The sequence below is a fragment of the Crocodylus siamensis genome, chromosome 9, assembly GCF_052110815.1.
Source record: "Crocodylus siamensis isolate JL-2025a chromosome 9, ASM5211081v1, whole genome shotgun sequence".
NCBI classification, from domain to species: domain Eukaryota; kingdom Metazoa; phylum Chordata; order Crocodylia; family Crocodylidae; genus Crocodylus; species Crocodylus siamensis.
This window is the reverse complement of record NC_143403.1, coordinates 26,572,592-26,589,875: the sequence shown is the minus strand read 5'-3', so window position 1 is coordinate 26,589,875 and position 17,284 is coordinate 26,572,592.

Genomic DNA, 17,284 nt, shown 5'->3' with positions numbered 1-17,284 from the left:
GAACAGAAACGTTTATTAGATATAAACAGTTCTGGGGCTGATCTGCCTGAAACTAGGAGTGGAAAAATCAACTCAAGAAGTCATTCTAAACAATTTAGTTTCAAGATGCCTGAAACTATCCAACAGATGGCTTCACCTGAAACCCAAATGACAAAAACATTTTGGAAATGTCAAAATGAAATACTTAGTTCCAAACTATTCAGCTTGGTGTACTTGGAAAGGCAAGGAAAATGAGGATAGATTGATAAAGCTCCTTTTACCAAATAAACTGGTGGTTACCAAACAGCCTAGATGAGAGTCCTAGCCACCAGACAAGCAGTATTCTTAAATAGGGTTCTCTCAGTTTTTCTCTTAGACATTGTTCCATTTCATATAAAATATTAAAATATGTATTGATGCCAGGACTGGAAGCTACCACCTGCAACAGCCATAGTGAATCTAGCTCTTTGTTTCCTTTGCTTTTCTTATATGTGCTCCCAAATGAAGCATTTCATTGAACTAAAAATTATTGTTTTGCTTTGGTGAGAATCTGAACATTTTTATTTCAGATTGATAAAGCTGATATTGTCTCTCTTTTTTTTATTTCAACAAAGAACCAAAAATCAACTACTTGCACAAGCACAAATGCAAAGATTAAATCTTCCAAAGTGCCTTGGTAACAAGGTAGCTGAGTTTGACCAGCTAGAAGTCCCTGAACATGGCTGGGATCACCATTCAGTGTTATGCTAGGTCCTTAAAAGACATAAATTAATTTAACTTCATTCTTGTCTGTGAAACACTTCTGACTTGCACCAGCTAAGGAAATAGATTCATTATGTTTTTACTTTTATTAGATAGGCCTACAAATAATTTATTTATACACTTGATTTTTTCCTCTCTTGCCTTTAATGTTCTGTTCATGTAATGACATTTGCCTGTTGGGTTGGGAGGAGGGGATCAAGTCTGGCTGTAGGACCTGGGGAGCCTGCTGCAGCAGGGGAGTCACCCCTCTCCCCCATCCCTGCCTTCTCCCTCTCCTAGTTCCAGTGCTGTCTGGAAGGGAGGAGGAAAAGGGGAGAGGGAGCAAACCGTCCACTGGGGCTTGCCCAGCCTGAGCTGGGGAGGACGGGGGGCTGTGAGGCAGGGGGACTGACTCTCCAATCTACCCACAACCACTCCAACTCAGGCTACACATACCCCAGCCCACAGCTTGCTCCCATTCCCCACTTCCTTCCTGCAGACAGGCCCAGGGATGGACATGGGCTGTATCACCCAGCCCCAATTGCACCACAAATTAATCCTAGGGAACACAAATTACCTAAGACGCTCCGAAGTGCAGTATCTTCATCTGATCCCTGGTATGATGAGGGTCAATCAGCCACTTTTAAAGCTCTCTATCACGACATTGCTGTAGAGTGCTTTCAGGGGGCTGATCACATGACAAATGTAACTTCTGTCAGAGCCCTTGATATCCCTTATCTTTATTTATTTGAGTAGTGGGCATAAGAAACTTTAGTGAAGAAGACAAGCTTCTGCAGGATTTTGATCTAAGATTGTGAGCCTGTCATATTTTAAGAAACATTTCTTTTCAACAGGTGAATTTTTCTATTCTCATTCCTTCATTTCCACTTCCCCAGTGGAATAGGAATCAGAATAGTAAATTAATTAGGAAAAGTCAAGAGAAGCTACAGCAAATAATCTTCATTCAAATACTAACATAAAAACTTTATAGTCAGTAGTGCCTAAAGAAACAAATATAAGGACCTGTTTTATCTTTCTTCAGGATTTTGTAGTTCTCCTCTATAATTGCATAACTGAAGGAATAGAGCCAAAGGTATTACAGTCCAATATAAGAGGACCTTTATTAAAAAAGAGGAGTATACATATGTAGCAGATGATTTCATAACATTGTCAGTCTTCCGTGTCCTCCCCTTCTCTCAAAGAAACTCCCCCACTGCAAAACACATTATCATGACATTTTTATGGAAACAAAAAGAGCACACATATACTTTTTAAAAATATTGTTCAACAGTTTCATAAGAATCTTCATACTGGTTGTTTTAAACATAGAGGGCCAAATTGTCCATTGTCATTTTCTTTGTGGTGTTGTTTATACCCGTGAAAAATGAGTATAAAATGCCACGCATCAGAACTGTGATGTTTTCTTCCCATTCTTCATAATATCCAAAGCAAGAGATACTGAGTGTCTAGAATCCAACAGATTTAAGACCCTATTGAGGAAATCACTAAGCATATACTCAAATTTAATGGGGCCTGGATCTGATCCCCTTTACTTATGAGTAAAGCCAAAAAACTTTCCATTGTTTTCAGTGGGCTTTGGAGAAGTCTTTTAAATAAGAATTTAGGGAACAGAGGCCCCAGTTAGAAACAACACTCTGGTACGTGAGCAACATATAATACTTATATAGTAATTATAACACTTAAGTAATAGATTAATCCAGGGGACCAGATTCAGGTACCTAAAAGTAGATAGGCATCTCTTGGGAGTTTCAACTGCAATTAGATACCTACTCTGGCTGGGCACCATTAAAGAGCCCACTAGTTACATTTTTAGATGCTTTACTACCTTTAAGTCTCACAATTTCAGGATTCGACCCAATCTCCATAAGCCGTTTTTTTGCTTGGTGTAATACATAGCCTCACGGAACATGGTAATTTTGGGAAGGCCAATACAGGCTTATGATTGATGCACAATGCAAAATATTGAAAAATAATCAGCATAATGAAGAGCAACTGGCAGTGCTGACCAATCCCATTTGAAAGTTTGCTTTAAACCTACTTCCTTTACAGGCATATTTATAACATCAAAGCTTTTCCTTGTCTTCAGAAAATGAAAAGATTTCACAAGCTTTATCATTTTTACTCAATATGTGATACTGCAGAGTTAATCTGAGTTTATATATGTACATACTCTGTATGGAAAAAAGTCTCTAAAATTCGTCTTGTAAGTTAAGGCTTACAACATTTTATTCACATTATTTTTCTGTTATGTATATATACACAGCTGTGTTGTGAAATACCCATAATGAAAGTGGTCAGGAGAATGTACTGGATGTTTTTTAATCAATAATTAGTTTACATTTATCATACTGTTAAGTAATGTGCTTGATCCTATTCATGGTATTTGTGTGCAATCTTCTTTTGACTGAGATTTTAAATATTGCTGACATGATGACAGAATTACACCCGTAACATTTTGCTTTGCATACTACTGAAAGTCAAAAGTCCAAGACCATCAGAATAAATTTTGATAAATGAGAGGGTAAATATCTTTGGCTTTAGTTGCTTGGCTTTACTTTCTGAAGTACTTGAATACCATGGCAAAACAACATGACTGAGGAAAAATTGATTTTACATAATAATGCTTATGCACTGGCTGTCCCAAAATGCTTAGAATATATCCAGACCACCTTCCTGGCAAGAACCATCTACTCACTTGTGCTCCATGTGCCTACCAAAGCCCAGCAATTAAGCATCATAGATAACTAAGAAGTGGGGGAGATCATGAGTGCATGCTCCAGTCTCTTCTCAGGCTCTCTATCTTGGGATTGCATGTTTGGGACCTTCTAAACCACCGACTACCTAACTGCCAGGCTTGGGCATTGATGGAACAGAAGAGAGTGGGCAAGTTTTATTATTAAAAGAACCAGGCTGAGTATGAGATAGGACAGAAATGGCCTTCCACTGTAATGGGTTAGATAATGATAGAGTATAGTAGGTATGATAGTGACACAAAGCCAACTGAAAATTCCCATCTGTTTCAGTGAGCTTTGGATCAAGCTTAAATAGGCAAGAGGAACTGCCATAGTATCATCAAAAATAATTTCCGAGTGGCTTGGACATTACAGTCCAGTTTCATTGAAAGTATGTTGCTTGTGATGAAAGGAAAGAGATTATAGTCTCTTTGCTATGTGGTACATTATGAAGACACATCCTTTGAGGGCAGAATGTAGCTCTTTTAATCTTTAAAATAACTGTGCCCTTGGACTCCTGATGTTCAGAGCCTGTCCTGGAATCCCAGTCTGTGTTTTTTAAATTGTGATTTACCTTGGTTTTTGTAAACAGCTGCAGACTCTGGTCACTAGCCAGCTGAGCCAGTGAAAATGTTATCTAACCAGACGAGTGTGTGTGCACTTCAAGGACCATCCTACATAAAACCTGTGTAGTTAAGCTCATGAGTCCTTGAGCCAATCCTTCCCTGTTTGTATACTCATACCTGTACACACACTGCTTATAGGCATTGCTGTGATTTATGGATATATGAGGTGTTCGATTCATAGGGCAGTTGATCTGGGTTCAGTTAGTCTTCCCATGTGGCCATGGGAAAATTGCTTAATCCATCCTGAGATTCAGTTTTCCACTTGCCAGATAGGTATAGCTCTTCCTTACCTCACAGTTGCCAGCTGTGAATATGAGCATAATAAGGGTCATATAAATACCTACATAGATTAGATAATTCACCCACACTGGCATGAAAGGGAAACTTTACATGACCTTCCCTGAGCTGTACTGTGTCCAGACAAAGAGGGGAAAAAAAAACTGTAGCAGAAATCCAGCTTGCTCACTTGGAACATCTGGCCATCCTGGTAACGTCTCAAATAGTGGACAGAATTAACAGTTGTGTGACATAGACCAGTACACTTTTAAAGTATTAACATGACACATGAGCTATTTGGGAACTGCTCAAACTGCAGTTATGGGCTTGATGCAGCAACTATTTGGTGAGGTCTTTTGGCCTGTGCTACATAGGAGGTCAGACTAGCTGATGATAACAGACCCTTCTGACCTAGAAAACTATGAATCTATCAGTCTAAAGGTAACCTTAGTGAGTAGCCTTGGCAGAAAATCTGAGGATTTAAGTGAGCCTGTCTTGAACAAGATGGTCTCTGTGTGTGAGGACTGAAGTACATTAATAGGACAGTGAGGTTTGCACTGTGCCTTTGTGGTTTCACTTTCCAGTTTGTCAGTATGCATTGTCTGTGAATGCTAGTTTGACACAATATTTAAACTAAGGGATGAAAAAAAAGGGACAAGTCCTTAGCCTGAGTCCTGGTGTTGGGCTTTTGTACAACCTCCTGGCCTTGAGGTGAGAATGCTCCCTAGTGAGCTATCCTTACACTGTAATGCATCCTGCCATCAGTTAACATAGCTACAGCCATGTTTTCCCCAGTGGAAAAAATGACTTACAGTAACATAGCTTGTTGCAAGATCTTGCTGCAAATCCAAACATGTGGCAATTTACGAGTGTCAGCAGATTTTTTTTAAACTTGTGTGGCAATACATGCTGTGCATTAGACATGGAATCTGACCCTTAGGCTTCACCACAGTGATGTCCCAGGAAGTTCATGTACTGTTACCTACTCTTTTTATTCATTCTCTTTCTTCCCCTTTAATACAAATGGATATAACTTTCCTATGAAATGCTCTACTTAAGGTTCTGTTCTACTATTAGAGTGCTTTTCAGGAGCTAGAAATCTTGCCTGAAGCCTTATTATCTAGTGTGATCAATGAGTTTCATGCTTTAACTTTTCTTACAAAAATACCACTCTTACAGCCTTACTGTACAGCTTCCAATATTAGCATTTGAAACAGAGGAACATGTTTAAGAAATACATGAATGGATCTAGGGGAAAAAAACTTGAGGGGGGAGTTCTGGCACTTATTTTATCTCTCTTTAATCCCTAATTTTATGCCATATATTAGTAATTGCCTTATAATAATACTAAAAACACAACATACAAATCCAAACTCTAAAATCCAATTTAAATACCTGCAGTACACTTAAATTCTGACTTAAACAAAGATCTGTGCGTCTGCCTCATGACAAAACAGTTCTGCATTCACCTAAAGAAGTAGATGATCCAGGATCCTTATTATTCATATTTAGGCTTAGAAGGAGCCTAAATAAATCCAAGTACATTGTTGAGTAACATTCAAGTAGAAAATAAGGTTGTAACAGATTGCCTAGTCTGAATCTTGGGCTTGGCATATTTAGCATTTTTAATATCATCAGTTCCTACTAGAACTGTTGGCACTAGGCTGCAGCATGACTGAGAGGTTTAGATAACCTCAGCTTCTACAGTTTTATTAAGTCAACCAGATGAATAAAGCAGCTCTGTTGAGTATCACATTCCCAACATTTGACTTACCTTTACATTGTTAAAGGCTAAGACCAGTAATTATCTATGAGATAAAAAGCCATCACCCCATTCTTAAAAATATAAAATACATTGTGTTGTATTGAGCATGTTTCATTGAATTGATAAGTAAATCAGTTTCCATACAAGATTTGATCTAGTTAGTAAAATAACTCACTCATAAAGCTCTTTCCCTCTATATCTATCTATCTATCTATCTATCTATATATAGAGAGAGAGAGAGAGAGAAAATTATTTATCTCTCTCTATATATATAGGTATATAGATATCCATATATCTATCTCTAGCTATATGGATATCTATATATAGCTATAGCTATATATATCTAAATATAGATATAATTATTTATTTATTGTATAGACAGGAATCACAGCCATCGTGGAAAAATAGGAACCTCCCAGCCATTTTACATTAACTGTTCTTAACAAAAAAAGAATCACATGGAAGCAAGCATGTAACTCTTAGAATTTTAAAATCTTTCAGCAATGTGTCAGTGCCCCCCTAGCACCATGTTTTGGGATCCAGACAATGGAAAGTTACTTACTGAATCACCAGTGCTACCTTTAACGTATTTTCTGAAGAGATCTCCTATCCCTATCCCAATCCCGACAGCCATGAAAGAATCAGCATATATATTTTAGGACAGCTGGCTTTACTATGAAAGTTGCTAAATTGTCTGCCATTCTTTGATTTCCGTGTGAAAGACAAGCTAGATTATAATCATCTTGAGAACAGCTTATGATATTTTGACACTTCATCAGAGTTGGCTTGCATATGTTGGGCAGAATCAGTATAAGGTGAGAAACACAGGCAAGGGTTTTCAACCACCGCTAAGACCTCAGATCCTAGACAGTATCCAATTGTCAATTAGAGTAACAAACTGTTTTTTTCAAGCTGATGGAAAGCCCAGTCATGTTTCAATTTCCCACCCACGTAGTCCGCCTGTTCTGAAGGTTTTACAACACCCATGGCTGGCTACTAGCCTACTAGTGCTTTCTGCTACTGGCCAAGGATTAGGCAAGAGGGTCTACAGGCAAAAGAAGGTATTAAAGAAAATTTTCAAGATTTTTTTTTTTAATTTGCAAATGGCAGTGTTACGTGTGATATTTTCTAAAGAGAACAAACAATTTGTCCTGTTTCCAGGGGGCAACTCCCACAGAAGTCAACAGAAGAGTTCTCTGGACTTGGATGAGACCAGGATAGGTCTGCTTCCAAAAATGCACAAACACAAAATGTTACCATTTTAAAAGGACAGAGTGAAGGGCCTGAATATTTCCCCGAGTCATGACTACAAGAGATTTATTTGCTTATAAGGTAGGAATGTGTTCTGTAGAAACCAGGTCTTGTGATACATTACCCTGTCACAGTTGAGAAAAATCAAAAGAAGTTCTCAATACTAGTGCTGGCACAAGGCACTAAAATGACAGTCTGTTTTGGCTGGAACCCAGCATGGGGAAGCTTGTAGCATTGCCGAGGAGTCAGACACATCAGGAGAGGTTGCTACAGACAATATAGTGAGAAGCAAAAAGCAAACAGTGAAAATAAATAAATAAATGGAAGATGAATGAATTGCTGTAACTAGTTTTCAGCTGGCCTCTTCCAGTAGTAGGCGCAATATTTTAAAGGGTAATTAAAAGCAAAAGTCTCCTTTATCTATTGTTCCAGCAGTGCAGTCCTGCTAAGAGCCTGAGTTCCAGACAAAGCTGAAAAGTTGCAAATCCACCTGTGTATCATGCCAGCTGCATCTCGAGTTGATACTGTAGATAGAAGTGGTAAGAAAAAGTTTTCATATTTTCCTTCCAGCCTAATAACTTTCCTTAATTAACTAGCACCCTGATCTGAACCCAATAGGATTTTTTTTGTTGACTTCAAAGAGCTTTAGGTCAGGTCCTAAATTCACCTTAAGCCCATGGAAAGGTGGGAAGCCTTGATGAGCAGTTTTATTCCCAAAGTGATCTGGCCTTGCAGATGTTTTCTTTCTTTATTTTCCCAAGGTTGCCCTTCTGTCTTCAGAATAAAGGGGTGAGCAGTAGACCATGCTTGGATGCCAGGGACCATCTGCCGCCAAAAACAGAAAAAAATTAATTATGAATGGTGTCTTCCCATGCTAGTCATGTATTGTAAAGTAGTTTTCCAGCTTGTTTATAATGGCTGTAGCCTAAGGGTGCACACTGTATAAATTGTCTGATTACAGGATACAGAGCAGTTCTTAATAGGCCTCAGATGATTAGGAGAGGGGAAAGAAATTAAAGAGGCCATTTCCCTTTAGGTATGCAAATGGTTGCAGAACAATAGACAAAAATATGATAGACCATGATGAAACACACCCTCTTTTCTTTTACCTTAAATTATGTACTAGGCAAGTAATAAGCTTCATTATGTGTGTCAGCTGAGATGTGAATTGTTTCATAATTGAAACAATGCCATTGCCAGATATTGCATGTTAGATCTCAAGATAAACTAACATGCTTTGTGTCCACAAGCAATTTGGGTTTTGATGCCTGAATTTGTGCAAGGGAGGAGCTATATGCTGACCTCAGTTCAATTTTGCTCTACCTACTTGAGCTTCCTTGAGCTGCCTACTCAAATAGGACTAAATTTGCTTTTGTTACATAGGGCCCTCTTCTAAAGTCATAGCTTGCATGTCTGCATCTGCTTAGCAGCTAGTGTTTTCAAGGCCAATGTGAAAGCAGCTTCCATGTGTTTGAACAGTCAAGTACACAGCAGAGTTCATCTCTTATTTGATACACATGCAAACACACATATGCACACGTGCAGTCTGTCTCTGACATATACAAACACATATCCATGCGAGTCAATCATCTGCTATTTTCTACAACTTCTCTTTACATTGCTCCACTAGAGTGGCTTGGGATACAAATTCACATGCACTGATACTGCAGTTACTTAAGCTGCCTCTAGTAAAAATGAGACCTTAGAGAGTTAAAAGAAAGAAGTTGATAACATTGGCCTTGAAGATTACACAGATTTTCAAAGGCATGGACATTTTTTAGGTGCCCAACTCACTGTGAAAGTTTGAGAGCACTGGGTACTTAACTTGTGTGCTCCCTATAAAGTGCAGTTTCACAGGACATAGCAAACATTCTTGAAGTAGAAAATAAAACTTTGGATAGTAGAAGCAGGACAATTTGCAGTGATCTTTTTTTGATGTTGTATCCGACTGAGGGGCTGATTCTGGCAGTATTATGATAGATTGTCAGCTATCCTGAGTCAGGCTGACTTACCTCATGAGACTGAGCTTTTTTACTATTAAATATGGGGTTATTTTTATTCTTTTCATTCAGGTTTTGAGCATTTGGAATTCATGTGTTCTACCTCTTCTCTTTAACTATGCAAGTAGGAGCTTTCTTTTTAAAAAATGAAACAAGATTCTCACATAGTCACAGCACATCCAGATCTGGCGCTTTGAGGACAGCAGCAAATATGAGACTCGTGATAGTTTCATGGAAGTTGGCAACACTGCCTACATTGTACCATTCTTCATTGATTTCAATGGGACTATGAGCAGAAGCCTAGGTTGTACTACAGCGCTACACCCCACAGCTCTTCTGGATTGTAATGGCAAGGCAGATTAAAAAAAAGAGAGAATAACCCATGATCTGTAGGATACACAATCTATTGCTTAGGCCTGACTTAATCTTACAGCCTGTTTAGGATTATTAAATTTAGCTAGGCAATAGCAATGAGCCCAGTTATACAAGATGCAATATAAAGAGCTTCTCTTCTAAGGCAGAAAATGTACAAAGGACCCAATATTAAATTTAGAGAAGGTTATAAATAGACTATTGTTATTTGTATAGCTTGTATTGTTATATTAATGATTTACATTCAATGGGCAGTGCACAAGGAGGATGTTGAGCAGGCAAACACTGTCTAGGGTACAATGCTGAGGAAGGCTGAAGAAGAAGCACTCATAGATACTCTGATGTGCTCCTGCCCAGCTTTATTGTTAGTTCAAGGAATGTTAAGAGTTTCCATGGCAGTTTCTGTCAACAGTCACATCCCCCTCACATAGAAGGGTACATGTTCGCAGCACAATTCACCTGCCTACACGGTAGGATCCATAACTGCTACATAAGTTTCTTTCTCCACATGCTTTGTTATCTTTCTCTGTCCTCTACCTTTAGCATTTCTTCCAAGGAATTAAAACTAAGAAGGATGAGTGTTAATGTACTGGGCTACTGCAAGAGAAGAGGTCTTCCAGAAAATGGAGAGAAGCCTGCACTCTACCAACTCAGCTAGAAAAATGCTAGGAATGAAAAATGTGAACCACCAGTTCTATTCCCCTCATATCTCCTGCCACCATCGAGTCCCTTGACTGTCTCATGAGTGCCTGTTGAAAGAGGGAAGGGATTGTAGCCATTCCCACTCTAGTTCAAACCAGTGGTTCATCTAATCGAGTATCTTGGCTCAGTAGTGATGGATCCAAGAAACTACATGGCAGATAATTATGAAATAACCAACCCATAATTCATTATCCCAGTCCTAACCCTGCTAGTCTAGGGTGGTTTATGCATGAGGGTAATATCTGTTCAAATCTATTACTATTTATCCTGTTTTCTATCCTACCTTATGTCACTGCAGATAGTCTCATGTTTCAAGGAGTCCAGTATTTGTATTATGTATCATACTACACACTATAGTGATGAGTCAGCTGAAGATTGAACCATCTACAGTTACCTCCTCCTGCACTCCCAAGAATCTTGCCCATAAATCGACCTGTATGAACTTCACTGCTAGATGGCAGTACTGTTCATTCATTTTCAGCATGCTTTGTTCCAGTCAGTAAAGAACACTGGGGGCCAGATTCTATTCCAACTCTTATATGCACAAGTAAATTGAGGCAGCTAAATGCAATCCTATTCTACCCTATTTAAGTCCCTGTTGATAGAAAAGCAATGTTGGTTCTCCTACTCACTGGGTTTTTTGAGGACTCCATCTTAAGGGTAAGAGAATGATGTGTTATAAAAACAGATGCATTAATTCAAGGGTGACAAAAATATGGCCCATGAACTGGACCCAGCTCAAAGAGCAGTGCCACCCAGTCTATAAGACTCCCCTCAGGTCTGGATATTTGGTGGCAAGATTAATCATAGAATCATAGGAAATTAGGGTTGGAAGGGACCTCAGGAGGTCATCTAGTCCAACCCGCTGCTCAAAGCAGGACCATCCCCAACTAGATCATCCCAGCCAAAGCTTTGTCTAGCTAGGTTTTGAAAACCTTCAAGGATGGAGCTTCCACCACCGCTCTGGGTAACCTGTTCTAGTGTTTTACTACCCTCCTAGTGAGAAAATTCTTCCTAATATCTAACCTAAACCTCCCTTGCTGCAACTTTAGACTGTTGCTTCTTGTTCTGATATCTGCCACCACTGAGAATAACTTAGCTCCATCCTCTTCAAACCCTACTTCAGGTAGCTGAAGGCTGCCATTAAGTCTCCTCTCAATCTTCTCTTCTCTAAACTAAATAAATCCAGTTCCCCCCAGTCTTTCCTCATGAGTTATGTGCCCCAGACTCATCACCATTTTTGTCACCCTTTGCTGTACTCTCTCCAGTTTGTCCATATCCTTCTTTTTTGGTGGCAGGGCTGGGGGGGAAGCAAAAGTGAACACAGTACTCCAGATGTGGCCAAACCAGTGCTGAATAGAGTGAAATAATCACTTCCCTTGGCCTACTGGCAATGCAGGTCAGTAAGCCATTAGCCTTCTTAGCAACAAGGGCACACTGCTGACTCATATTCAGCTTACTGTCCAGTATAAACTCTAGGTCCTTTTCTGCAGAACTGCTGCACAGCCAGTCAGCCCCCAGCCTGTCCTGGTGCAGGACTGTGCACTTGTCCTTATTAAAGCTTATGAGATTTCTTTTGACCCAATCCTCCAATTTGTCTAAGTAATTCTGAATCCTAGCCCTACCCTGCAACATATCTACTAGGGCTGTGCAAAACTTCACCAGGTGTTTAGTTTCAAAGCTGTTTCAATGCATTTAGAAAGTTTTGAAATGTTTTGAGTTTCGAAGCCAGGCTTACTTGGCTTCAGCACCAATCCCAGCCAGAGGCAGCAGCCTCCTGCCATCTGGTGCAGATCCGGGTCTACCTGGAGGGGGAGATGAGAAGCAGCCCCTGCCAGCTGTGCACCTGGAGCCATAGTGGCCAGACTGCAGTAACCTGAGGGGAAAGGGGGGGTTTAATCCCCACATTACAGACAGTAGGGTCAAGGGCACTGACATAGCACCCTGGGCAGCCCCAAGTTCCATTAACCAGTTTGACCTCAATCAGCTAATCCGATCCTATATTCAACCAGGTTTATCTCAAACCAGTTTTGGCCATTTTGAAAATGGTTTATGTACACTGAACTTACGTTCTGTTACAGGTTTAAATCAGTTTCCGATCCCTTAAACCAGTTTATGTGTAACTTCTGTCCCTACCCCCAGACTGCAGGGCCAGATGAGTTGGGCACCACTGCATTTTTGGATTTTCAGGGGCTTGAACAGAGTGGAAGACAATAACACTTAGGCACCTAAGCTCACTTAGAGACAGAAGGTGGAATAGACTCTATACTGTGGGCCTGTAGTTAGTTACAGGAATGATTAGCTTATGAGCGTACAAACTCCAATACAGTATTTCTTTAAATTGTCTTTCTTTGCATTCACTTTCATGCCAGACTTTTAGCAGCCCAAACAAGGGGCTATGGATGAAGAGCACATGTGTAAGGGCACTTAGTAGCCAAGTGTCATGCTAAAGACATTCAGCCCTGCCTGTGCCTTGAGCTGCACAGTTATGCAAGTCTCTAGCGTCCATCCCTGTAATGTTAATAGAACTCCAGAGCCATTAAAAAAAATACTGAATATATTTCTCAGTCTCAACAAGCAGTTTTCAAATGACTGTATTATTTATTCATTAGTATTACATTCAAAGTGCTGTTTCCCTTGTTACTTGGTGAATAAATGAAAGAAAAGCAATATCATTCTAAATCCCAATTTACAGCTCTTGGAAGTCTGGAATGGCCATATCATAAAATTCTGTTTCCCCTCCCCCTACAACTCTTCTCTGCCCTGCTCTAACTGAGAGAATAAACAGCCTACAGCATCTTCCCATACATACTGTGAAAAATTACAGGCACGCCTGGTGACATGGCATTTCCAGCTCATCAGATCTGGCCTACTATGATAATCATTCACCTCTAAGAAGAGGAATTTTGTTGTCTTTAAGGCCCTTGACTTGGATTTAAGAGGTGAGTTCCTTTGAGTCCAGAGTAGTCACCAATGTGAACACCAAGAGGTATACTGATCCAAGAAAAGGGCTGAAAATATTCAATCACCTTCCCTAAACTAATGGGGAGCAGGGCAGGAGAGAGAGAGTGCTTCTTTCTGCTACAGAAGCTTATGCTCGCTCTTGCACTCTCTCTCTCTATACACAAACATACACACACCATATTTACTAGAATACAAGATGAGGGGGTTTTTCCCCAAAACAGCACTGGGGAGAAGCCCCTTATCTTACATTTGCATACAAGGAAACCACATTAGATACATTGGCTATTAAACTACTGCCAAAAGCAGCACATGCTCAATCATGGAAGCCAAGTAGAAAGTTGATAAATAAAATTCAGCCAACACTAAGCATGACCATAAAACATGGATCGTATTGAGTAAACATGGTGATTTTCTTGTTTAAATAAAATTTTGTTTCCAGAGCCAAATCAGTTCTGAATTAAGTTCCAAATTTTGACTGAGCAGAGCTCAGTTGTTCAAGTCTGTGTAGCTCTACCACTACTCCACCAGCAAGTATCCTACCTCCCAGACTCAGTCTGGGGCTTCAGATACCCCAAAATCCATGGCAGGCATCCTATATGCAAGCTCCAATCCCAGAGGCCTAAGCGTTCCAATGCCCTCTATTTTACTTGCTCCTAGCCAAAAGACCAAAGGACCAAGCTAGGGAGAAAGCCCAAAAACAATCTCCCACTGTCATAAATTGTGTAGCAAAGATTCTTGCATTTGGAAGCATTTGTATACCCTCAGTGGTGTCAGCCTGCCCACAGTGCAAGGGACAGACCTTCACCATCTAACTGCGCTTGAGTATCTTCAATACGGCTGTGCCAAACAGCACCGTTTCATTTCAACTTCCATTTCACCATTTCGACAGGACAGTGTTTTATTTTGATTTTTGTTTAATTTTGAAAACATTGTTCCATTTCATTTCATTGAAACTGTTTCGCTGTTTTGACACTGATTCAACATTTTGCCCATAAGCTATAATGGGGAATCACAAAACTGCCTATAACTTTGTCATTTCCTTCCTGAATTGAATGAAAAAAACAGGGGTGGTAGCTGCTTCTGGGGCCACAAAGCTTATCAAGTTTCAAGGAGATAGGTGCAGGGATTTCTGGGAAACTGCACCTCAAAGTCCTGAAGGTAAAACTCATGTCACTTGTCAGTATGAAGACACAGAGGAGTAAAAATTACAGGTATGGTAGCCCCTTCTGAGGCCATGAATTCTGCCAGGTTTCAAGGAGATAGGTGCAGAGGTTTCTGGGAAACTGCACCTCAAGCTGCTGACAAGCCAAACTCGTGACACGTGTGACTCTGTGTGTGTTAAGGCGCAGCTGTTTTTCTGTCTCTTCCTCAGAGCACTGGGATTGGAAGGGACCTCAGGGAAGGATCACAGTCACTGGCCAGCTACACATGTCAATATCAGAGCACTCATTCCCCACTCTTCCCCCTCCCTCTCCTTAATTTCTGTTTCCCTGCAAGCAAGCCCAGCTCCTAAACTCAAAATGTTTCAAAACTTTTGAAACATTTCAAGTGCCCTCGTTTTGTTTCAAGCTGCTTCAAAGTCTTTCATTTCATTTTAATTTTGTTGTTTTGATCTCGAAATGAATCAAAACAGTGTCGACCCAAAACACCTGGCAAAATTTCACACAACCCTAATATTCAAGGCCAAGGTTCCCTTCACCCTATAACTACAGTTGAGTACATTCAAGACCAAGGTTGATCATGGTACCTCCCCTACCAGATAAGTATATTGGGCAAACATGTTGATGGGAACCTACCACCAAAACAGATTGGTGCAATCCATCTGAAAAAGATATATGGTAGCTCCCGTTGAGCACAGTCCTCCTCAGCTTTGACTCTTTTTGGTAAGTCATGGTGAGTCATGATATTGACTATATTTCAACTTCCTCTTCGCTTTCACAGATGAGATGTGCCTTTCTTTCCCATTTCCAACAATTCATCTTTCTTCAACAGCCTTAAATGCCTGGCAAACATCATCAAGAATCCCTCTGTTGCCCCAATTTCTGGATGATCTAAATCTATGGGTGCTATATGCAAATTACTACAGGCATGTTTATTTCAAAGTCAGAGTTTTCAGATTTGATCCTTACTTTCTCAAATGTGCTGAGAGAGAGTAACAAATGGAGGGAAGGGGCTGCAAGGGGAAGAAGTTGCTTGGGGCAAGGCAGCTACCTGTCCTCCCCCAAGTAGAGCCAGGGAGGTGATCCTCCCCCTCTATGCAACACTGGTCAGGCCACAGCTGGAGTACTGTGTCCAGTTCTGTGTGCCCCATTTCAGGAGGGATGTGGACATCACTGAAAGGGTCCAGAGGAGGGCCACCCGCGTGATCTGGGAACAACAGGGCAGACCCTACAATGAAAGACTGTGGGACCTAAACCTGTTCAGCCTTCACAAGAGAAGACTGAGGGGGGACCTGGTGACTGTCTATAAACTCACTAGGGGGGACCAGAAGGGTTTAGGGGAGACACTGTTTCCCCTAGCACCCCCTGGCATGGCAAGGAACAATGGACACAAATTATTAGAGAGTAGATTTAGATTAGACATCCACAAGAACTACTTCACAGTTAGGGAGGCTAGGAGCTGGAACCAACTTCCAAGGGAAGTGGTGCTGGCTCCTACCCTGGGAATCTTTAAGAAGAGGCTTGATGACTACCTGGCTAGACTCACTTGAGTCCAGTCTTTTCTCCCGCCCAGGGGGTGGGTTGGACTTGAAGATCTACAAGGTCCCTTCCGACCCTACTTCTATGATTCTATGATTTATTTTCTCTTCTGTAGCAGTGGGAGGGTGACAAATTCAAGGCACGCTTTCAATAATTGTATTATATACCTGTAAAATTATAATAAATTTATAAATGTTCCATACATAGAGAATTTAATTATTGGGGGAGGTCATCTTATATGCAAGGTGGTCCTATATTCAGGTAAATATGGTGTGGAGAGGTACACACATACACACACATACATACTTTGGTTAGTCTGCTCTGCCTTCATTACTGTGGACTTACAACCTAGCCTTATCCTGTTGTGCTATGGAAGATGAGTGACTTCCCCAAAAACATGTTTCTTTCCTTTTTCTTGCATTTAGATAATGATGAATTTTTTAATTCCCAAGATCAAGCTAGACTTGGTGCAACTTTTTATTTGAAATTTAAAACAACCACAAAATATAACCAAGTTTGTGCAACCTTGTTTGTTTATTTTAAGACCAGAACAGCCTGGGGATGTCCCACTGGAATCCCCTGTTACTTGGCCAGTCCATAAAGTCCCTCTCATACAAATCTAATTATAAAGTAAGGGTCATTTCTTATACCACAAAAGTAATTGTGATAAAATATGGATGTGTAATAAACTAAATATTTTTATTAAATTAATATTTTCTTTTAGCATCAACAAATATATTTCATTTCACTTGATGTTTGTGTTTTTCCTTGTTCTTAACTATTGGATAGATGAAAAGCTTTGAATCCATTTTGAAATATGGTGTTATATAGCCTACATTAGGTACCTTTGAAATACTGTGCGTAGGTGTTTGTGACATTTTTGATGGTTCGTGATTGACAGCCACTGCCATAAAAAGTAGTAATATGAAGACTCACTTGTTCCAAGAATATTGACAGTGCTCCTTAGTTTGAATCTATATTCCTGCACTTTTGAAACCCTAAAGAGCTTGCCCTTATGAAAAATGAATGGGCCATAGGGAGGGACCTTTTTAGATGGGAGGGACCCTTCTAGATTAACAGCTTTTTCTCTTGGCCAGCACAGTTTAAAAACACAGCCCAGATCCTGAAAGCCTGGTATCTCAGGGCTTGCTTAGGG